The sequence below is a fragment of the Artemia sp. Qi Xiang Cuo genome, chromosome 14 (assembly GCF_049724085.1).
Source record: "Artemia sp. Qi Xiang Cuo chromosome 14, ASM4972408v1, whole genome shotgun sequence".
Lineage (NCBI taxonomy): Eukaryota > Metazoa > Arthropoda > Branchiopoda > Anostraca > Artemiidae > Artemia > Artemia sp. Qi Xiang Cuo.
The window spans coordinates 63612054-63636516 of NC_142807.1; the positions used below are offsets into that span (position 1 = coordinate 63612054).

General features: G+C 35.7%; 1 protein-coding gene and 1 long non-coding RNA gene across 2 annotated transcripts in view; one reads left to right on the top strand and one right to left on the bottom strand.

The window, feature by feature from the left end:
• Positions 1–24463, bottom strand: part of ND-B22 (NADH dehydrogenase (ubiquinone) B22 subunit) — a 44484-nt gene that overhangs the window by 14161 nt on the left and 5860 nt on the right. The window lies entirely within an intron of this gene.
• On the top strand, positions 12796–20201 carry LOC148944747 (uncharacterized). Its single transcript, XR_016142863.1, has 2 exons — positions 12796–12983; positions 19884–20201. It is a non-coding gene; the product is annotated as an uncharacterized LOC148944747 (long non-coding RNA).

A 24463-nucleotide genomic window follows, 5' to 3' on the forward strand; every position in this document is an offset into this window, starting at 1 on the left:
TACTAGCTCTTTGAATTTTTCAATCGAATGAGTCTGTTTTGAAGTTTCTACGACAACGCCTTCTATAAAAACCTTTATGCCCAGAGGGCATAACTTAAAACACTCGCCCTGAGGGTTGTGGGGGAGTGTCCTCCTAAAAAACATATTTTCTATCTTGAAATCAACTACGCTGAACAAAATGGCTATCTCAAAATTTTGATTGGATGTGTTTGGGGGAATGATGGGCGTGGGAGAGGGGGCTAGTTGCCCTCCAATCACTTTCGACTATTAAAAAGGGCACTAGCCACACCCATTTCCAATCGAATGAGCCTTTTTCGAAGTTTCTACGACAACTCCTTCGATACGAAGTGCCCGGGTGGAGAAAAACACATTGTGCCCACATCGTTCTTTACTTAGGCAGCGCTAGCGCGCTGCCTATGATTTGTGGTCGTTTTGAGTTTAATATTAAAAGGTATTTGAATCGAGCTAAATAAACAAATAAGTAGAACAACCGGGAAAATTTTATAAAAGACAGTGGAACGCAACTTTAAATGAATATTTCGACCCTATATCCAAGGGCCGTCCTCAGAAAAACCGACGAAGAGAATAAAAACAATATAAAAGAAACTTACATTAAAATTCAATCATTAAAACTGAAAGGTTTTTAAAAAAAATGTTTTAAAACAGCCCTAATATCATTACTTCAAGGAAGTTCAACCAGAACTGGTACTCCAAACGAAATGGACAGAGAACAATTCATTCAGATGGAATTAAAATGCTTACAGACAAGCTTTTAAAGCTCTCGCCTTCTTGGCAGCCAACCTAGATGGTCTATTCGTAATAGGTTGAGTGGAGTTATTTACGGATTTTTTAATATAATTAGCTAAATCATTTTTAATTAGATTTGTGTATAGGGCATTAAGCGAATATTCCCCTAAATCTCTATTTAAAGAAATATTACTATTTATTTTGATTTTAATTTCAATTGCCAATCAATTTCAATTCATGATTTTAAAATTATTTGTAAATACGACATAAAAATTATTTTGTGTGCAAACACAAAAATAAAGTAATTTTTATGTCATATTTACAAATAATTTTAAAATCATGAATTTCTTAAATTCTGGTAAAGATATAACCCCAGTTACTCGCCAGAGAGGGGTTTATCAAATACCATGTGACTGTGGCCATTTTAATGTTGGTAGAACCCATCAAAATTTAGAAAAACGCATGCAACAACACAAAGATGACATAACTAAAGCTTTAAATTCTAATAGTACAAATATTTCCTTTAATTCTGCTTTAAGCAGTCACATATATGATAACCCTAGTCATAAAATGCTTTTTGACGAAACTTGCCTTATTAGCAATGATTTAGGCATAAAACAGGTTGTTCGTGAGGCAATTGAAATTAAAATCAAAATAAATAGTAATATTTCTTTAAATAGAGATTTAGGGGAATATTCGCTTAATGCCCTATACACAAATCTAATTAAAAATGATTTAGCTAATTATTTTAAAAAACCAGTAAATAACTCCACTCAACCTATTACGAATAGACCATCTAGGTTGGCTGCCATCAAATGAGCCCTCTCAGAAGTTTATACGAGTATCTCTTTCATACGAGCCATATATGCCCCCGGGCATAACTTAAAACGCCTGCCTTCGGGCCCTGGGGGGTTGTGACGACACCTAGTTTTGGTTATCTGACTTTTGAAAAATTTTTAACTTAATGGCTATCTCAAAATTTTTGTTGGATGTATTTGGGGAAAAAGGGGCGTGGGAGGGCTAGTTGCCCTCCAATCTCTTTTGACTCTAAAAAACTTAACTAGATCTTTCCATTTCCAATCAAATGAGCCATCTCTGAATTTTTACGAGCATCTCTTCAATAAGAACCATATATTCCCCCAGGGCATAACTTACAACACCTGCCATCGGGCCCTGGGGGGCTGTGTTGACCCCTGAGTTTTCGTTATATGGTCTTTGAACTATTTTTCTTATTATTAAGTTCTTATTGAATGGGTTTGAGGGAAAAAGGGCGTGGATGGAGGGGCAAGGTGCCTTCCAATCTCTTTTGACTCTACGAGCATCCCTTCCCCAGGATATAACTTAAAACGCCTGCCCCCGGGCCCTGGTGGGTTTTGTCGACACCGGAATTTTTGATATATGATCTTTGAACTATCTTTTACAAAATAGCTATCTTAAAATTTTTATTGGATGCATTTGGGAAAAGTGTTTGAAGGGGAGGGGGGAAGCTGGTTACCCTCCAATATCTTTTGACGCTTAGAAAGTGAACTAAAACTTTCAACTTCCAATCAAATGAACCCTCTATGAAGTTAATACGAGCGTTCCTTCCATAAGAGCCATATCTCCCCCAGGGCATAACTTATAACCCTTGCCCCTGAAGACTGTGGGGAGGGGTGTCCTGCTCAAAGATATAATTTCCAGAACCTTCAACTACGTTGAACAAAATGGCTATTTCAAAATTTTGATTGGACGTGTTTGGTGAAATGGTTGGAGTAGAAGGGGTGTCAGTTGCCTTAGAATCACTTTCGACTATTAAAAAGGGAACAAGCCATTTAAATTTCCAATCGAGCCCTTTCTGAAGTTTCTATGACAACGTTGTCTATACAAAACCTTATATGCCCCCAGGGCATAACTTACAACCCTTACCCTGAGGGCATAACTTACAACCCTTGCCTGAGGGCTGTGGGGAGTTGTCATCCTCAAAGACCTAATTTCCAGAACTTAAAACTACGTTCAATAAAATGGCTGTCTCAAAATTTTGATTGGATGTGTTTGGGGAAAAGGTGGGCATGAGAGGGGGGTTAGTTGCCCTCAAATCACTTTCGACTATTAAAATGGGCACTAGCCCTTTGAACTTTCAATCGAATGAGCCTTTTTTGAAGTTTCTACGACAACGCCTTCTATAAAAACCTTATATGCCCCCAGGGTATAACTTAAAGAGTCGGAGGTAATAGGCTTGAGACTGTCTGTGCAGGATTTCGACTCTTGTTGATAGAAGAGCATCGCCAAGTGCTGAAAACCAAAGCCTCCGTTCATAGAGGTCCCAGGGACTTCTTGCTGTCCGGTTCTAAGCCGGCTTAAGCACTTCGGTGTAGACTTGAGAAGATATGTGATCCCCGTCCTGCACTGGTATCCAGGGTCATTGCTTTTTCCTGAGGCGAAAATAATTTCAATGATTTAAAGAACATGAAAATTGGAACTTGGAATGTTACGACGTTAAAAAAGGAATATCGTATCGACATTTTGACTGACGAATTCAGACGATTCGAACTGGATTTATTAGGAGATTCAGAAACTCATATCCCAGGGGTAGGAAGCATGAAATTGGGTGATATAGGATTTGTTTACTCAGGCAGGAAGGATGGGGTACATAGACAGGGAGTAGGGCTCATTACCTTAAATTACCTTAAATCGCATTGTCCAGCGAAATAAGGAAAGATCCTATAGAGTCGCTGGTCAGTGACGATGGGGAGCCACTGGTTCGGCGACGCCCCACTCTGTTTTCCATGGTTTGGTGGACCAATTCTTATAAATGGCGATCTTGAATGCATTGACAGAGGGATCAGTGACAGCTGCATTGGGAAGACTGTTCCAGGGGCCCACCACTATTGGAGAAGTAGTAGTTGCGGAGTCAGCTGTGAGCTCTCTTCCTGAGCAGCTTCTTACTATGCCCTCTTGTCCTGGATGATTCAATTGTCCTCATGATGAATAAGGAAGCTGCTAAGTCTTGTTTAGGCTGGGAAGGTATTAATAATAGAAAACTAATTGCTCATTTTATGACTAAAAAGTTCAGGGTATCAGTCATAGTAGTATACGCCCTGTAGAACCGGCTGACGGAGATAATAGTGGCTCAGATGAATTTTAGTCACAGTTACAGGAGCAAATAGACAGAGTCCCAGGTAGAAATATGATGTTATTACTGGGAAATTTTAACGCTCAGGTTGGTAGAAATAGGGATAGACGGTATCCTAGCCTAGGTAAATTTGGTGTAGGAAAATAAAACAGTAATAGATACAGACTTTTGCAAGGTATACCAATTTTGTAGGTATACCAATCTAGTTGTAACCAACACGGCGTTTGAACATAAAATGGCTCATAAGTTAACATGGTATTCACGTGATGGTAAGACAGCAAACCTTATTGATTATGTTATAGTAAACCGAAGACTAGCAGAATCAATACAAGATCTTAGGGTATATAGGAGTGCCGTTATTGATGTTAAAAATAAAGATCACCATCTAGTAGTGTCAAGGGTTAATTTAAAGCTGAAATAACGGACGGGTAACACCTCTCGGGAAGTTATGATGTTGGTAGACTTGTGGTGACGCTTCCTAATTAAGTCAATGTGGAATTTAGTAAAATATTTAGACGCAAATACAAAAGTTTAGAAATACCCCTTTTTATTAAGATAAGGAACATATCTTGGCTAGTGTGTGCTTAACAGAAAATTGAGAAATTAACACTTCCTAGCTATGTGCGTCAGTTGGGTCCCAGAAGGTGTGGTTGAGGAAATTGTATAAAAGATACATTTTATGGGAAAGGGCGGAGATACTAATCTTATGTCGGACTGACCTCTGCTCCGTTGACTTAGAAATACCTTGGAATAATGTCGGATTATTGTAAGTGTCTAAGTATCTTATTATATATTATTGTAGATTTCTGATACTTGTGGTCTAGCCGGGACAACCAGTCCCAGCAGAATATATATATATCAATAAATCTTGTACTAGTATATGTTAACTGAATAAAAGTATTGTATTATAGCCAACCTCTCTACAATCTACATTTAGTCTCTCGAATATACCCAGCTGGTACGCCTCATTAGTACGGTCACAGCCTAAGGCACGCTATCAAAGTTTAATTACCTTAGGGCCAGAGTTTATCTCCCCTATAAAGGGAGAATAAAGGCAACAACCACAACTTCACCCAAATACCATAATACCACTTTACCACCGACTCCAGGATGAGAATTTAAGAGAAACTTTCCAGGAACAGTTGAATACTAAACTTGTCAGTTTAAAATTTGATAATGTAGAACATGGTTGGATTAATTTTAGAAAAATAATTTGTGAAGTTGCGGGAGGTGTATCAGGGAAGAAAGCTAGAACTGCAGCTAAGAATATTAGTGAAAAAGCTTTATGTTTAATAGAAAGGACTTGCACAAGAATTATCTGAGTGATAGTTCATATGAAAACAAAAGGAATGTAAAGAAAGTCGAGAAAGCATTAAAATATGAATTAAGGAGGTGTGAAGTAGAGGCCATGGATAAAATATCCGAGGATCTGGAAGATGCAGCTAGAAGGCATAATAGTAAAATATTGTACTGTCATGTTAATAAATTGAGAGGGAGGAGTCAATCCGGACTTGGCCCAGTTAAAGATAGGAATGGGGCCGCAATTAACGATAAGGAAAAAATTAAAGAGAGATGAGCCGAACATTTTGAGAATTTTCTTAACCGAGATAGAGTTGCAGGAAAAGATATAGAGGAAAATGAAAAAGTTTGTGATACCTTGGATGTGAAGGAAGATTTGTTTTGTGAGGAGGAATTAGCAACAGTAGTAAAAGGATTAAAAAAATAATAAAGCTTCAGGTTCTGATAGTGTGATTAATGAGTCTTTTAAATATGGAGCCTCTGAGGATAGAAATAAGTTACTGAAGATTATGAATATGATTTTTCAAAAAGGGAAGTACCCAACGATTTTAGGAAAACTTTAATTACGCCACTGTATAAGAAAGGTGATAAAAGTGAGTGTGGTAATTATCGAGGGATTAGTCTGGTCTCTGTAGGTAGTAAATTATATAGTAGGCTAATATGATACTTTTTAAACTAAGAGATGCCGTAAACAAAGTTTTAAGAGAAGAACAGTGCGGTTTTAAAAAAGGTAGAGAATGTGTCGACCAAATTTTCACTCTTAGGCTAATAACTGAGAAGTACCTGAGTTTTCAAACACCTTTGGTCCTCAGTTTTATAGATTATGAGCGAGCGTTCGATTCTGTTGATAGAAGAGCTGTAGTAAAGGTTTTATCCTTGTATGGTATACCCGACAAATACATTAAAGTGATTAGTGCTATGAACGAGAATAACGCTGCTGCAGTTAAGGAAGGAAATGAGGTTAGCAGCTGGTTTTGTTTTAAATCAGGAGTTAAGCAGGGTTGTGTTCTACGTTCTTTATATGGATTATTTTGATGGACTTTGTCTTAAGGAGCACAGGAAAGGCAATGGGAGACCACGGAATCAAAAGGGGAAGTAAAAGTCTCCTGAACTTGAATTATACTGATGATTTAAGAATCCTAGATGGAAGTGTGGGTAAAATGAATGAAGTTTTAGAGGTTTTGCGAGTTCATGGTGCTAGAATTGGTTTGAAATTAATGTTAGGAAGACTAAGTCACTAAGGCTAGGAATAAGTGAAGATGAAAAGGTGACGTTGGGTAATGAAGAGATTGATCAGGTGGGCAGCTTCACTTACCTTGCTAGTACTATTAGTAAAGATGGTGGGAGCAGTGAAGATGTTAAAAGTAGAATAGCCAATGCTCATGGGTTTTTTTTACAGTGAAAAAAAAGTTTGGAAGAATAGGAAGATAAGTCTGCAAACCAAGATTAGAATATTAGAAGCTACAGTGATGACAGTGGTCAAATATGGCTCTGAAGCATTGACGCTCCGAAAAGCGGATGAAGATTTGCTAGATATTTTCCAGAGAAATTGCTTAAGGATTGTTCTGGGTACCCGGCTGACTAACCGTATTTCAAACAATAGGCATACGAAAAATGTGGTTCAACACCGCTCTTTAGGGTATCATTGTATCATTCGTTTTGTGAAAGAAACCTGTAAAAACGTACATTTCCACATATTATGAATATGGAGAAATGTACCTATAAAATATTTAAATAAAAAATGGGTACTGGTGCTTTATGCGGACATTTCTATATACTAACAAGAGACGAAACCCACCAGACTGGATATTTTCAAGAGACCGCTATTGAGAAATGGAATACAAAGCGTAGTTTTCATTGCGCTTACGATATTTAAACTGTTGTTTTTTGGGGTTTAGGGGGGGGTACGTAGGTTAGGTTACGTATTTAATATATGGTATGCTTTACTACCCCCCCCCCCGAATGTGCAAATATATAGCCCAAAGTTGTTTATAAACTATTATATATTCATCCTATTTTATTTTATTTCATTAGCATTAACCAAACTTGACTTTTTAGCAGTGTCCACATAATGCACCAGTACCAAAAAATTATTTTATCCCCAAAAGTGTTTTGTAATACCCTCTTCGTATAATGTCGTCACCAATGGTTTGAAGTGAACTTGTGACGCTTTTCTTCAGCTCCTTGTCAGTTTGGAAAAGCTACCCCCACAAGCTACTTTTTCAATTCACGGAGAGGGTGGATGTCATTCGTGGCAAAGTTGAGACTAAACAGTGGGTGCTCGAAAATGTCAAAGGAGCCGTTGGGTTTACATGGGCATTGACATGGATCAGAATGACTCCAGAATGCCCGTTTTCTGTTTTAAAAGGTGCCGTAAAGTTCACAATAAAAACCTGCAACTCCCAGCTTCATAAACTCCATAAACAATACACCTTTTTGGTTCCAAAAAACAGTTGACATAGCCTTTTGGTCACTAAATGTTTGATGGAACATTTTACCTTAGTTAAAAAAAAAAATATTCAGCATTGAATCGTCAACATTTTTTAATAGGTTGGTATTAATCCTTGAATATTGGGGAATATACTATTAAATACAAAATTAAACAGTCAATGCTGCGACGTCTGAGCACAAAAAAAGAAGGTAGACTAGGTCAAAATGACCCCTAAAATGCTTCGAGGGGTGTTCACTTTCGAAAATCATGTACACCAATTAGCGCCCGCTACGCGTGGCAGAAATATACTGTGCATAACACAATGTATGCCACTAATGATGAAAAGAAAAACCTCATGGCGGATGACATGTGTGGCGGAACAAGTGGCACTCCAAAACGTACACCAAATGGCATAGAGCTGGTAACCTCTCGAAAAAGCTAAAACAAACGCCCGAGGCTCTACGAATTAGTTTAGTTAATGCTTTTTTTCATAATACACTTCCTTTTTTTGACCTTCTTAGATACTTATCAATTTGAAACTATTCGCCATAAGGAATCTCAGGATGTAATCTTGCTTCCGCCAGACCGCCAAAATTCAACTACAATCATCTGGTTTCGAGTATCAAACAAAATTGAAGTTTTACAGAAAAGTTCAACGACAGGATCTAAAAATGCTTTTTAGTATAAAAGTATTTCTCCACATCCGGAAAATTCCTTAAATAATTTTTGCTAATCTAAACAATAAAAGGCAACGAAGCTAGTAAACCTTGGGCCATGGTAAACAATGCCAACAGTGAGACTCTTCCCCAGTATTATTCTAAAAATCGATTAAAAATAAACATTAGTACATCATATTTCTCGAAGGACGCAAGCTTGGAAAATGGATTGCAAAAGCAAAAACATTGCCTTCCGTTACAGCTTACCTTGGAACCATCCAAAATAATTATTACTCACGTGTTCTTGGAAAAAAAACCAAAACAAAAAACAACAACAAAACTTGGGAATTTCTGCATTAATCAAGTCATGTCCTAGCAGTTTTCATGAAAACACTGAGGATTCACTGAATATTATGCCAAACAGAAAAAAAAGACATAAAAGAATGTCGACTTGTCAATTTTCTCGGACGTTGGGTACATAGAAACTTATTTCATGAGAGACCTTATGTCCTAACACCAAAAATAGGTAATTCACAGGAAAAATACAGTAAAAAACCTGTAGACTACTCTGTAAAAAAAAAAAAAAAAAAAAAAAAAAAAAAAAAAAAAAAAAAAAAAACTGGAGGTACTTGTCTGTTATCCTGACCACACTCAAGAAGTAAAGTTAGGTTAATCATAATAAAATATACCAAAATATGATGAAAATATAATACCTTAGTAACAAAATCATGGAAACTACAACCGAGAATTATGGAAAGCAGGCCGCCCAGGATGCATTATGCATGCATTCTAAAATATACATGTATAGTAGCTTTTCTCACTGAGACTAAGCTAATTATCTCCGAATGCAGACAGCGAAATCAGTTTTACTTAGAACAAGAACTTGAGCGTGGTCGGTGTAATAGACAAGTACCGTACCAAACTCAATTTCCAACAATTTTTTTTTGCTGGAATTTAAGCAAGTCAAAAAATCCAATTTTTTTTGTTGAAACTGTGATTCTTGTTAAAAGTTCAACAAATTCTTGAAGTTATCAATATTTACATACTTTTCAGTAGAAAAAATGTGATTCTCAACGTAATGTTTTATTAATCAAAATGGTTTGGGTTTCAATTGCAGAATGAAATTTCTTGAAAATTTGACTTTGGTGCCATTTAAAATAAGTTTATGTACAAACATATATTGATGTACAAACATTTTTAGCTTATAATTAATATTTTGGAGAAAAGGAAGAATATCAAAGGATTGTTTTAGTCTCGTATTGCTTATGGAATAGTTACAGTGCATTAATAAAAGAGCAACAATCTTTTTTGGCCGTATCAGTATAAGGGCGAGACAGGTCTCTTATTAATACCATCTCAGGGTTGCCACCGTCAGTAGGATTTTACTAGATCTAGTAAAAAGAAAATCTAGTAAATTTAGAGGATCTAGTAAATTTCCCGAAATCTAGTAAAAACTAGTAAAAAGTTATGATTTATAGTAAACAAAACTTTTTTTATTTTTCATGAATTCAGGGAAAAAATTATCGTAAACATATGACTTTTTTTTTTTAATTTTTGCTTGTCTGTTTTACAATCTACAATTTTGCTTGTCTGTCTTAGAGACAGACAAGCAGTCACTTATTTTCATAAACAGACACTTCACTTCCGGCGTCTAAAGGTCGACAAAATCAGCTTTCTGTGTTTCAAATCTTACCAACTAAAAATGAAGCTATAATGACACTTGGATTTGTGATGATTGGGAATCTATTGGAATCAAAATAAAACCCAACCACCTAAGGTGATTAGGTGAATCTTCTCAGTTTCAAAATTGTTTTTTAAGGAAAAAGGAGCCTGGTGAGAGAAATTAAAAGTAAGTAGAAATTTAACATAATATATATATATATATATATATATATATATATATATATATATATATATATATATATATATATATATATATATATATATATATATATATATATATATATATATATATATATATATATATATATATATATATTCAAAAAAAAGGATTTTTGAACTTGTAGGTTTCTGTAATTTTCAATCATAGTATGGAAACGAAAGAAAAGAGGAAAAGAGAAAAAAAGAAGAAAAAAAGAAAAAAGACTGTAAAAACCGTATTGATTATCCTCCTATAGTAAAAGTCGATAGTTGATGGTGCGCGCACAGCGTAGCCGCACGCGCAAAATTTTTTTTTGAGTATTTAGTAAAAACTAATGCGATCTAGTAAATTTTTCCTCTCCGATTTAGTAAATTCTTCCAGGTCAGGGTGGCAACCCTGTACCATCTTGTTCAGTTGTTCTTGTCTAGATGAAGGCAAGAGTAGCAGACCGGCTCTGGTTTATGTCGGAACTTGGCTACTGAGGTCCATTCCTAGTTGCTGTTATGGTCAGTTGAGGACATAGAGTTGGAATGAACCCGATATAAACCGAAAAATTACAGGAACACTAGCACTTACGATGTTTCCGATTGTCATGGGAGTAGGATATGGCTTATATTCACTAACTATTAAATAAGTTGTGAATATTGACAAATCATCACCAAATATGATAATTTTACACTCAGAACTAATTGAAATTTTACTTCGGGTTTGTAAATCCAATATTTTTGTTTCTCAACAAGGTGGAAATTCAAAAATGATCAGGAAATTCCAACAAGCCCTTAAATATTCAATTCCAACGATTTTCAGCTGTTGAAATTCCAATTTTTTTGTTGATAAACATCACAAAAAATTTCTTTTTACAGTGTATGGGAAAAAACACAGGATTTATTTATGTGCATGATTCTAGCGGAATATGGCTTCTGGAAAATATCATAAAAAACAATCTCGACGATGGATAACAACAAAATAATAAAATTAAATCAAAACTTTCCGTATTTGTAAGCACAGCAAAAAAGCTTATTTTATAGTTATTAAATCAAACAAAATACTATATTGATGAAAATCGATAAAAAAAATTTTTAGACGTAAGGAGCCTACTCTGATTATCCTTACGACAATTCTTACTACCACGACTACAACTGCATTTCTAATATTAATTGACATTAACCAGAATTAATAACAAAGATTATTAGATAATATTAATACAATCAAAAATCAAACAATTTGTAGTAACTAACTGTGATAGGAGCGACTCGGGCCAACTGTAACCGAAACTCGAAAAAGGGAATTTGATGGAAATGAAACGACTCCAATTAATACACCAAAAGAATTGGGTTTTTATGCTGGATCCAAATACATAAAAATAACTAAGTTTGATGTGACCCATAAAAAGCTACGAGCCTGAAAATATTTGCCTGATTTTCGAAAAAGGGACCCCCCCCAAAAAAAGTAAAGCAATCTTAATGAAAATGACCTCATTAGATTCACCGGATCAGAAATGATTCACCGGATCAACCCTGCAGTAGACGGCTCCTATTTACAAAAATGTGGGATGTTGCATTTTTTTTTTCTTTGTTTTTCTTCCAGGGGTGACGTACCGGACCACTGGTCCTAGAAGATCGGGAAAGGACTCATTTGAACGAAAGATATGGTTTCCTTTGGGAATCAAAATATTGTTAATGTTTGACTTTTTACTGACTAAAGGCATTGACAAATTTAACGGATTCACTTTGCTTTTTATTCACGGTCCAATATGACAACACTTTTTGTACTGCTCTAAAAACTTCATAATTTTGATACAGCCAAAAGATTAATTTTAAAGAATCGAGGCTTTCAGGTAGGTAGTTTTTGTAATTTCTTCTAGCAATTTGTTATTACAGTTTCTTTTGTCTGAATCGAATCTTTTTCTAATATCTATTCTATTGTGCAGAAATATGACTTCTGGTAAAAAGATCAATGAATATTGGGTGCCATGGATTTTACGACAGCTAAAAACCTATAGACTTCACAGATTATAAAAATATTCAAAATTTTTATAGTCCCTTTATTAGTTTATATTTTTAATTTGTTCTCTTTTCTTATATGTTTTAGTTGGAACATTGTTATTTTGTTTCATCTATTTGAAGGAATAGTATACATTTGGAACAGAAAGATAGAAGACGCCTTGGAATGCCACCTCCCACCTTCATTTGCTGTGACTTGTTTGTATTCAAGACGTTTGAACAAAAATAGCACAACTGGAAGAAAGTCCCCCCCCCCAGCATATATCCTGGGTACGAATAGACTAATGTAGCACCAGAGAAAAAAAAAACCCTGATGGTTTTAATGTCCATGGTACTTCAAACCTTCCTAGCCCTAAATCATAACCGACAGTAATGCCAACAAAATAAAACTTAACCCTTCCTAACCCTAGTCAAGGACAGCATAATGGGAAATAATACCAACGGCGTTCAGTTATAAATTCATCAAGTGGAAAGATCCTTAATGACCATGAACATTAGCTATACATTCATATGAAGCAAAAATAAGATCATTACGAAATATGGTAAGAAAATTAGTGAAAATGAAATCATGAATACAATTATCACGCAGATAGTTTTGATAATAAACTATATTTACCGCAGGGCTGCCTTTTACGACATTGAACCCGATTGAGTGACAACTCACAGAAACCGACCTTCATCGTAAATGATATTTGTAACAAATGATGCAAAAACAAGTTTTGACTTAGTTCGCCTCCTTTGGATTTTAAACCTGTTAAAATACTAGTACAGTGTCCAGTTTGCCGCCAAAACTGTTATAGTCGTTGATAGTGAAAGTGGATAATAACGCATTGGTATAGTCACACACAATATGGTAAGAAAACAAAGAACCTTTATAAACAGATTCATCTTTGGAGCGTTCAGCATTGGAGGCTTATCTGAGAAAGAAACTTATGAAAAAATGTACAACGTAAACATTTCTCAGGACGTTTGTTAATGGTTGTGAAAAAAAGATACTGGAGGATTCAGGGGGACCCTGGCCCCCTCCCAAGATTTTTTTTCTGGCGCCCTCTTTCCCTGTTTTTCTTCACTCTTTCTTAGGATAAATGTGTGGTACTGGCCTAGAATCCGGTAAGTGCGCGACAATTGTATTGCAGATCTTTATGGGAACTGGTTTACGCTGCCTTGTGAGGTATAAACAAATGGTTTCTCTCTCCGGGAACTATACTTAAAATTAAGTTTTTGGGGGTTTAGGGGGACTAAAAGGTACCTAGGTTGGGTTAGATCATGTTATGTTACGGATTTAATATATGCTATGCTTTACCCCCCCCCCCCCCCCTAATATGCATATATATAGCTCAAATTTGTTTCTGAACCATTATATTTTCATCCTATTTTTATTTATTTTATTAGCATTAACGAAACTTCACTTATTGCGTACTTACCCGATTCTAGACAAGTACCAAATGTGTCAATTATTGGCACCTTTGTCACATTGCCCCCCCCCCAGGATTTTGCTCAGAATCCGCCCCTGTAAAGAGGTTTTCAAAATAACGTTTTACCTTATTTCTCTGCTACAATTTTTTTAAAAGGTAATTATTTGGTGGCTGATCTCTGCCGAAGGAAACATGCGAAACAAATAAAAGCAGCACAATTGGATTCCTTAGGGTGTAAAAATAGGTTTGAAAATTAACTTTAACAAAACTCAGGTGCTAAGACTAGAAATAAGTGAAGGTTAAAAGGTGATATTGAGTAACGAGAAGATGGATGAAGTGGAATGCTTCATTTACCTAGGGAGTATTATTGGTAAAGATGGTGCATACTGTGAAGATTTTAAAAGTAGAATAGCCAAGGCACAGGGTGTTTTTTTTCACATTTGAATAAAGTTTGGAAGAATATGAGGATAAGTTTGCGAAGCCAGATTAGAATATTGGAAGCTACAATGATGACTTTGGTCAAGCATGGTTCTAAAGCATGGGCGCTCTGAAAAGAGGAGGATTTGCTAAATGTTTTCTGGAGAAATTGCCGACGGATTTTTATGGCAACAGATTGAATGACCATATTTCAAAAAAAAGGCTGTAAGAAAAATGTGGTTTCATTTTGCTTTCTATGGCTATAATGAGAGAAAAAGGGTTAAGATGGGCACGTTCTGCGGACGAAGGATGGCAGATTGCCAAAGGTTGTCCTTGTCCGGCAACTGTCTAGGGACAGACGAAAAGCAGGTTGTTTCCGAATTGGGTGGGAGGATATCGTAAGGGAAGATTTAAAAGAAATGGAAACTACTTGGGAGGGTGTAAAGAGGGAGGCTTTGAATAGGTTGGAATTGGAGCCACAGTGAGTTGTTAGCAGCAGTATTAGCATGATTACTTTTCCTATTTCTTAATAATATACCTGTATTTCTCCGTTAATTAAATGCCGTCATAGGTGAGAAGGTCTTTGTTGAATGGGTTTTCCACAGTCTCCACACAATGCAACCTAGTATATACGGGGAAAATTAGGGGACTGTATATCGGAACATCAGAAGATGTGGTGTGCATTGTCAGAAAAGCAACCAAGATACTTGGGAATAGCATAAAACTAAGGGTACTTATCTGTTAGGCAGTACACACTGGAGAATCTGGATCTACAGATACGGGGTTGAAACAACTCAGACGCTTGGGAGATAGATAGGATACATATAATCTGGGCTGTATATTTGCATATTAGCGGGGTTAAGTATAGCAACTAAATATTTAATTAAAATATAACTACAATGTAGTTTCCCATTGAGCCGAAGCTAATTCTATCCGAGTAGACATCAATAAACCGGTTATTGTCTGATTTTATAGATCCAAATTCTCGAGTGCGTACTGGCTAACAGGTAAGCTGGCACGTACGCACCACGATTTCTTTTTTATTTTCCTATCATTTTCTGATACTTCTCACCGAATAAGGGATTTGAAGGATTTGGGCCCCCCAGTAACAAATTCGGTACTTAATTAGTAGCCGGGCAACACCCGAGAAGTGAAGTTTGGTTAATGCTAATAAAAAAAAACTAAGTATGATAAAAATATAATAGTTTAGAAACAAATTTGGGCTATATATTTGCACATTAGGGGGGGGGGGGGGTTAAAGCATAGCATATATTTAATAGGTAACCTAACCTAGCTACCTTTTTTGCCCCTTTAACCCCAAAAAACAAAAGTTTAAATCTTTGTCACGGAGTGAACAATAACTCACTATGCAGCGGAAACCTGTTTTTCAATGGTATCTTTGGCATTCTATATGCGGTTCTTCTCGCCTGTTGCCTACTAATAAAGTACCACATATTCATGCGTACGTGCCTGCGTACGTACCAAATTAAAGAACCAAAAGTACTACTTTTATTTACTCAGCAGCGGCCAGAAGTGGCCAACCACTTTCTTTTGGAAGTGGCCAACCACTAAACATTTACCTTTTAAAATAACATTAAGTGAGATACATGATAAAAATGCGGTTAAATTTATCGCCAGATTGAAGAGAGATTCTCAAATTGCATATGCTTCATTAAATGGACATGGTTTCCATGACCTTAATAATGTTTCTAAAACTGCTTAAAGTCTAAATCCTTTTTGGCATGAATGTATTCCTAGCCAAGGAGTCTTCTGGGGGGGGGGGGTCTTGATGTTAATTGTTGTTGTTACTTTCATGTATGTATGAATGTATTCGTTGTTAACGAGCTCCAACATTTGAAGCCAAATGTTTTTCATTTTTTGTCAATTCCTTTGCTGACCTTTTGGCGAATTTTAGATATTTTTGTTCTAATAAAATGTTATATGGAAATAAAATTCTAATCTATTCTAAATCCTATTTCAAAAGAAACGACCAATAATCCTCTAGAAAAATCATACACGGCCTAAATAACTTTCATTCAAATAATGTTCTAAAATAATAAAAATGTTCCAATAATAAGCCAAAACATTCTAAATGCTTACTTCAGGCTGTATTTTTTCATCAGTTTCATTGTTTAAGATTACTATGGAGAAATAAGTCAAAATAGAGTCAAAGAATTAAGGTAAACCCAGAGAGAAATTAGTTCCCTATATGTAGTTTCATGGAAAATATTGCTTATTTTCACGGGTTTTCGTCTGTGACGCATTTTTGTGCACCAAAGAACACCATTCCTTAACCGAATATCAGAAAGAGGTGCAAAATAGCTCCACCTTCGAAAATCTGATTGGTTTTCTTGTCTTTCTGTGTGAAATTTTAAGCCAGTTAAACCAACGATCAGTTTTTGAGTCACAACATTTTTAAAAAATAAGTTCTCTGCTTTTCAGTCATAAAACGTTATTTCGGAAACCTTTCAATAAAGCTTAGCGCTACAAACAGAAACACTGGAGTAAAATTCTCATTCTTCCGAGAAAAATTCATGCTCTTCATTTTGAATTTAATACGACATAAATTTATTAGACAGAAATAATTATGGAGCAGACTACAATTCATTCAAACTTCTTTCGTGAATGCTAGCCCTAACAAGCTTTCGGGAGAAAATCTGAAATTTGTTGAATCTGACACTTCATTCCCCCCCCCCAAGAAATATAATGCTCTTAAGAATCATCGCCACTTACCAGCGAGTTTACGGTATATGAATAGAATTTGGAATCCTCCCAAGGACCCAAAGTGTCATTTTTTCTGGGGGCTCTTCAAAAAAAATTTACCACATCCCAGGAGAAATCATTAAAAATCCAATAGTTTTGCGCCTGCTACTAATTTTGGGACTTTCAGTCATTAATTTGCCTCACATAGCCAACTGGGTATATATTTTTTTTAATATGATAGTTTGTATTAGAAAAGCAGTGACCACAGCTCAATCTGAGGTTATCCATACCTTTTTTTTGGGGGGGGGGGCAGGCTTTGGGGACAGACGCGCGCGTGTTAATTTATTACAGATGGTAAAATTCGTTAATGCCCAATAAAAATAAGCTGATTTTGTGACAGATATTGGAAGTCGTGACATCTCTAGATAATGGACGAACGCAAAAAAATAGGGGGCTATGGCCTACAGCCTCCCAAAATCCAAATTATCCTGGATTTCTGCGTACTTCTTATTCAAATTATAAAATAAAATAAGTTTGTTTTATTACTGTCACCTGGTTGTTTTATTATCCCCCCCCCCGCTCGAAAAAGTTCCTGCGGATCTGCCTGCTCTGTATACTCAAAATCAAACGAAGCGTGACAATGCACGCACCTGACTGGGGTTGAACAACTGAACCCCTGAGGTACTGTTGCATTAGCTGGTACCCACGCAATATACGTTATAGAAAAATGCTAAATGAAACTAGTCAAACGGGTATCTGTCAATAGAGTATTGGATCGCAAACCATGGTTTGTCATTGTATTTACAATATTCAAACTATTTCTTCTTGGGGCTTAGGGGGGGGAGGTACGCAGGTTAGGTTAGGTTGCGTATTTAATATATGCTATGCTTTACCCCCCCCCCCTAATGTACAAAGATATAGCCCAAATTTGTTTCTAAACTATTATATTTTCATCATATTTTGTTTTATTTCATTAGCATTAACCAAACTTGACTTCTCGTATGGGTACCAGCTAATGCAACAGTACCAGTAAGAAATACCTTCCCAATATTAGTCCAACGTACCCCAAAACATTGACCTAAAATGAACTGTTTCGGTCATGGAAAAATCTACTCCCCTTTTAAGGGGAGCGTGGCCCCCTTAACATGTGAGCATGGCCACCAAGAGAGGCACAAGCGAGCTTCGGGTTTACTCCCCTTTCACCCTATGTAGCATCCTACAATAAAAAAAGTTGTTTCTTGACAGAAAAAAAGAAGAGACAAACAGCAGTGCAGTTCATCCTCTCTTAAGAACTAAACGCTATAGTAAAAAATATCACTCTTTGTTATAGTTAGAATATTTGTATTTATTCAATTCACAGTTCCCTTCCAACGTAACTCCATCCCACCTCCTCCTTCTGGTAAAAATTTACAGTTCTGCCTTATGATAAGGAGACATGTTAAAAAAAACAATTCTTACTTTAAAATATGTATAATGATCCTAGTTAACATATTATCAAAGTAGAGAACCTTTATCCTCAAATCTTTCCTTTTTTTCCAACTTAACCAAAAAAAAATATGATTTTTCCCATGCTTTCGACACAATGTGTAAATCTTTTGAAATTTTTGTTATAATCTTTTTTTTATAGATGGCGTTCAATCCCCATATCAAGTTCCATTTAAAGAAAACAAAAATTTAAAATACAGTTCTGAATATCACATTATGACATTGATGAATATCTTAGAACCTATATATTAACAGAGTATATAACCCCATCCCCTAATGTGCAAATATGCACCCAAAATTACATTCTGAGTCTAAATATAACCTTCATTTGCATCAAGAATGAATGTTACCCTCATCACAATGATGTCCAAATATACACCAGGATTTATATATTTAGGGGTTGGGGTACAGTTACTTTGGTTATATTTGGTTATAAAGCCGTATTTAGGCATTATGAGGGAGGAGGATATCACAAAAAATTGCCATTCGAATTTACAACCTGGATGTACATATTGTTGATACTGCAAATTGAATTTTACTGCCTAAACTCTAAAATCTGAATACCTAATAATATTTTTTATAAATTTCTTTTTATTCATTTAATTTATATATTTAACTATACTTCTATCATATTTTTATTGATATTTAAGAAGATAATTTCGGAGACCACACTGCCTTCCCATGATGATAAATAAAAGTTCAAACAGGGATAAAATCCTTTTAATAGACAGTGTTTCACAAACAGTGACAAAATTTCACGAAAATACTAAATATTTCGGTCACATATGCAGTGACCAAAACGTTCGAGTTTGGTCACTGCAACCAAATGTCGGAAGCTAGCCTTGAAAGAGGCTAGCTTCCACTCTAGCTTTGAAAAGAATTAGAGTATTAAACAATGTTCAGTTTTATTTTATTTCGTATATAATCCACTCTTATTAATTGTTTTAGTTTAGTGTTACTACTTATGACGGTCACTGCACATATGACCGAAATATTTAGTACTTTTGTGAAATTTTATCACTGTTTGTGAAACACTGTCTATTAAAAGGATTTTAGCTTTATTTGAACTTTTATTTATGATATTTAAGAAATTCTCAGCAATTCAGAAGAAGTTGAGATTGGGGGGGGGGGAGGCGAAACCGAGCCCCATGACCCCCTTGGATACCTCCCTGTCGTGATTCCAGAGTGGAGTAAAGAGGTAAATAATTTCTGAGACACAACTGGCTAAGCACGACAAAATGAGAAAAAGTAGGACAACATAGAAAAAGAAGGTAAATCACAGCCTATGAAAATAAAATGAAAAAAATGCAAATATTTTGGCCAAGACCTTTGCATAAAATAAGCAATCCAACTATGCTGAAATTCTAATGTAGTGCAACCTCAAATAAGGGCTAATCAAAACATAATTTCGTGATCATCTCAGGCTAGTAACAAAATACAAAACGTTCCAGAATTATGGATGTCTTGGACATTTAAGCCAAAATCCAAAGATGACTTGGCAATGCATGGCTTTGACGTCATACATGTATGGCTTTGGCTTTGACGCCATACATTTATGGCTTTGGCTTTGACGTCATACGTCATGTTTTTGTCATATTCCCCTCCCTAAAAAAACATACTGTCGATCCAGCAAATAGAAGTTTTCCTGCCTAAACTCTAAAATCTGGATAACTAATTATATATTTTTTTCTAATTCCTATTTATATATTTAATTATATTTTATTGATATTTAGGTATCCGTTAAGCAGATGTCAACTGCTTATTTGGTGATAGTCATAGCAGCCGTAGGGATTTGTCACCCCCTAGTCGACGAAACTAAGGAAAGACAGGCAGTTAAGACCCAGGTAGCTGAAGACAGAACTTTGCTATTGGGTTTGATTGGATTGATAGCCTACCTGAGGAATAGAAACCGAGACCAAAACAATTCTTTTGAAAACGAGGATTTTGGACCAGTCCAACCACCTCAGTTTAATAGTTTCAATAGAGGATAATATGTAAACAAATTATAAATTATATTTATGTTGATTTTTTAATATATATATATTTTTTTAGTTTTTTGCCTTTGTTTAGGTAATCGATACTATGATTTTCAAAAGGGAAACAGAGCAGAACCTCAGTCTCTTGACCTGACTTATTTTTAAATCAATCTACTCCCAAGAACTTTATGGCACAAGTTTACATTCAGCATATCATGGCGGGCGCACCACCAAGCACACTGTCTACTGAAAATGCAGTGTTATTCAACGCATGTTGTTCTTTAATGCCCTAATTCAAGTGCATGTGTGTTGTTCTATCACTAAAGGTAGTGCTTTTTTCCCTTTACTAGATAATTCTTACAAGTGGATTTTTTTTTCTATTTTCTTTCCTCTTTTATATTCAAGATATTTTGTCAAATCACTCTCTAAGAACTACACCCAACCAAGACTCTGGAGAGGTACGTCACGTTACGTTCATTTCTGTAGAAACCTTAGTGGGGGGGGGGAGTAAATTTTTCCACTAAGGCGAACACACAAAAAAGGGATCAAGTTCACGATTATTATTTTTCAGGAAAAGGTGGGGGGCAATAATCAATTTCATTATAAGCACTGATAGAGATTAATTATAGTCTAGAAATACTCTAATTAAAAAAAGAATTTCTTTTAAGAGGTATAGGGTAAAACCAAAGTTTGATAGGCTTTCTACTCGTAGGCTACTATAAAAAATTGATGCTGTACAAAAAGGTTCTAAAAGGAATTTGTGAAATTTTTCTCATGACAGTCTTGCTGAAAACTAGTTTCTTAAACTTTGGTTACAAAGAACGATGGTAATCTCGTTACTGGGCTGCAGCTACTGCTACAACTTTGAAACGGCAGTGAATGGGATACACTACAGTGGGAAACACAGGCTCAACAGAATTCGCAAAGGTAAACTAACAGAAAAAAGATTGAAAATAAAATTTGGCCAAAGAAATTGCAGCTATTCACTTCTTATTTGATCAGAGGATTTAAGTAGATGTTAAGAAACTACTACAAGTAGGTTGCTAGATAAATTAAAATATCATAACCTATTTTTAGAGGCAGCATTACGAATAAAGATTAGCAGGACAAGGGAAAGCAGGGGTGCCAATTACAGGGCAGGAGAAGGGGGGGGGAGATAAAAAATGTTCTCACCTCTTCCCCCATTTTTTCGTGAATTGGCGCCCTTAAGCAAAAGATACATTTTTTTTTATAATAAACGCAAGTCAACTTGAAGCTTTTATGTATTTTAGATGTAGCCACTTTAGGTGTAAAGGGGGGGGGGGTGTGTCAGTTGGAAGGGCAAGAGATGGGATGCAAAATTATCTAGCACCCTCCTATACTTTATTGGTACCCCTGAGGAAAAGATAAGTTTTTTAATACTGAATACGATTCAAATTGAAGGTTCTATGTGTTTTAGATGTAACCACTCAAAAGTTAGAGACCACTGCCTAAATCGACCCGATCCTCCTCAAAAACATCCGTTTTCTAACATCTGCAGATATTTTATGACAAGATTAAAAGTGATCAAGCAGGAACAGAAATAGTGTAGCACCTAGTGTTGCAAATTTCTATCTGCTTGAATTTGGACACAAATTATCATTTTAGTGTCAAAAAGGGAAACATCTCTCACTAGACAGTTTCTTTTGAACTTAAGCAGCGTTCACAAGCGTGTCTAGCTAGAATCCCATGTCTAGACACGTGTCTAGCCAGAATCCAATGTCTAGGCAACGACCGTTCACAAGTTAAATTTGGCGCTTATCTAGACACGCTAGACAAGGCGCTTGGCTAGACATTGAGTTCTAGCCTCTAGAACTCAATGTCTAGGATTTTCGATTACAGCCAATCACAATGTGTCAAGATCCACTATTTTCATCATTTTTGTTTACATTTGTAACTGAAATTTAATTTTTGTTTTCTCTTTAATTGTTTTTTCTTTTCATTTTAGGCAAATATACAACACCAGACATAATAATAAAGCACACTAAGGCAATTGTTTTGCTTATCTCATCCATTAGCTTGTGATAGTGAAAATAGGGATTGTAGTATTTGAAACTTTTGCCTGCATAAGCTCTGTTGATTGGTTAGAAATTATACTTTGAGACTAAATTTGTAGTTTTAGCTAAGCACCAAATTTTACATGTGAACAGTCGTTGCCTAGACATTGGATTCTGGCTAGACACGTGTCTAGACATGGGATTCTAGCTAGACACGCTTGTGGACGCCGCTTTAGTTTATTTTAAGTTTCAGCAACTGTACCCCTAATGGTTGGCTAGTTTCTGCCCTATTACTTTCCTTCCTTATTGTACTTAATGGAACTTCACCCTTTAAAAAACGGTACTATACATATTTTGAGGCTACACAGCTACATATGCTCCTCCTCCATCCCAATCTATTCAAATCCTCCCTCTTTACACCCTCCCAGGAAGTTCCCATGTCCCTTAACTCTTTCTTAACAACATCCTCCCATCCAAACCCAGAACGACCTGCCCTAGATGGTTTAGCCCTAGACAACTGGCCAAAAAGGACGATTTTTTGCTTTTGATTTTTGATGACGGATCTGTCATCTGTCATCTGCAGAACATGCCCTCGTCGTCTCAACCTTTCTCTCATTATAGCCCTAAAAGATGGATTGAATCATACTTTTCGTACAGCCTACTGTTTGAAATATGGTCAGCCAGTCAGGTGCCCAAAATAATTGATAGGCAATTTCTCTGGAAAGCATTAAGCAACTCTTCTTCCGTTTTTCGGAGCGCCCACGCTTCACAACCATACTTGACCACTGTCATCACTGTAGCTTCCAATATTCTAATCTTGGTTCACAGACTTTTCTTCCTAATCTTCCAGACTTTTTTAACTGTGAAAAAACAACCTGGGCCACAGCTATTCTACTTTTAACATCATCACTGCACCCATCGTCTTTACTAATAATACTACCGAGGTGAGGCACCCAACATCACCTTTTTATCCTCGCTTATTCCTAGCCTTTGCAACTTAGTCTTCTTAACATTAATTTTCAAGCCCATTCTAGCGCCCTGAACTCGCAAAAACCTCCAAAAGTTCTTTTATTTTGCTCACACTTTCATCTAGGATGCTCAAATCCTCAGCATAATCCAACTCCAGGAAAGTTTTTCTTTCCCATTTGATTCTGTGTTCTCCCATTGCCTTTCCTGTGCTCCTTAGGACAAAGTCCATAAAAATATGGATAGAACACAACCATGCTTAACTCCTGATTTAATACAAAACCAGCTACTAACCTCATTCCCTGCCTTAACTGCAACAATGTTATTCTAGTACATAGCACTAATCACTTGTATTTGCCTGGTATACCATACAAGGATAAGGCCTCCACTAAAGCTCTTCTATCTGCTGAATCGAAATGCTTGCTCATAATCTATAAACGCAAGGACTAAATGACTCAGGCACTTAAGAGTGAAAATTTGGTCAACACGTCCTTTACCCTTCCTAAAACTGCACTGTTCTTGTAAGGATAGGTTATAACTATTATTAGATTATATATTGATATTTATAGCAAATTAACACATTAATATGAATGGTCAGGAGCATAAATGGAAACGTTTTTTGTTAATACTGTTTTGGATCATCATTAACCAATAATAAAAAAAATTATCTTGTTTCAAGTACAGCAGTGTCATCTAGTAAATTATTAAATATGAGTTATGACTGGATTGCTATATTGTAGTTTAGGAAATGGCATGAAAGATGACAATATAAAAAACAGACTGAGTTTCTATATTCATAGAAAAATAATGCTTTCATTTAGAATTTCAGAAACAGAAATACATGTTTTTTTTTATGTTCATTTGGATTGCTATGCTACAAATTGACAAGAAAAAAATTTAGAAATTTTAAAATGGTCCTGCAAATACAGCAGTGTCATCTATTGAATAGAGAGATTTGTAGGGGCTAAGAAATCAGCGCCTAGAAATCTCACGTTTCCATATATTTCGCCATCTCAAAAAATTTTCACATACCCTATGTCTATCTGAGACTTAGGTTCATTTACAATCACAATAACATGATGAATTACCAATTTACCTGATTAAAATAAATAATTAATTGTAAAATAAGTTTTAATAAGTTTTGTAAAATAAGTTTTGTAAAATTGAATCTTAACGTAGGGATTTTGTAATAGTATAAAAGTGAAATTGAGTTAGAATGTCTGACATTTTATGTAAGATATGCACTGAATTGTAAGACGTTATTCCTATAACAAAGTTTTTTTTTTACAATTCCTGCTGATCCATAATCCACATTTTATAGGAATTGGAAGACCAAAAACATAAGATGTTTACCAA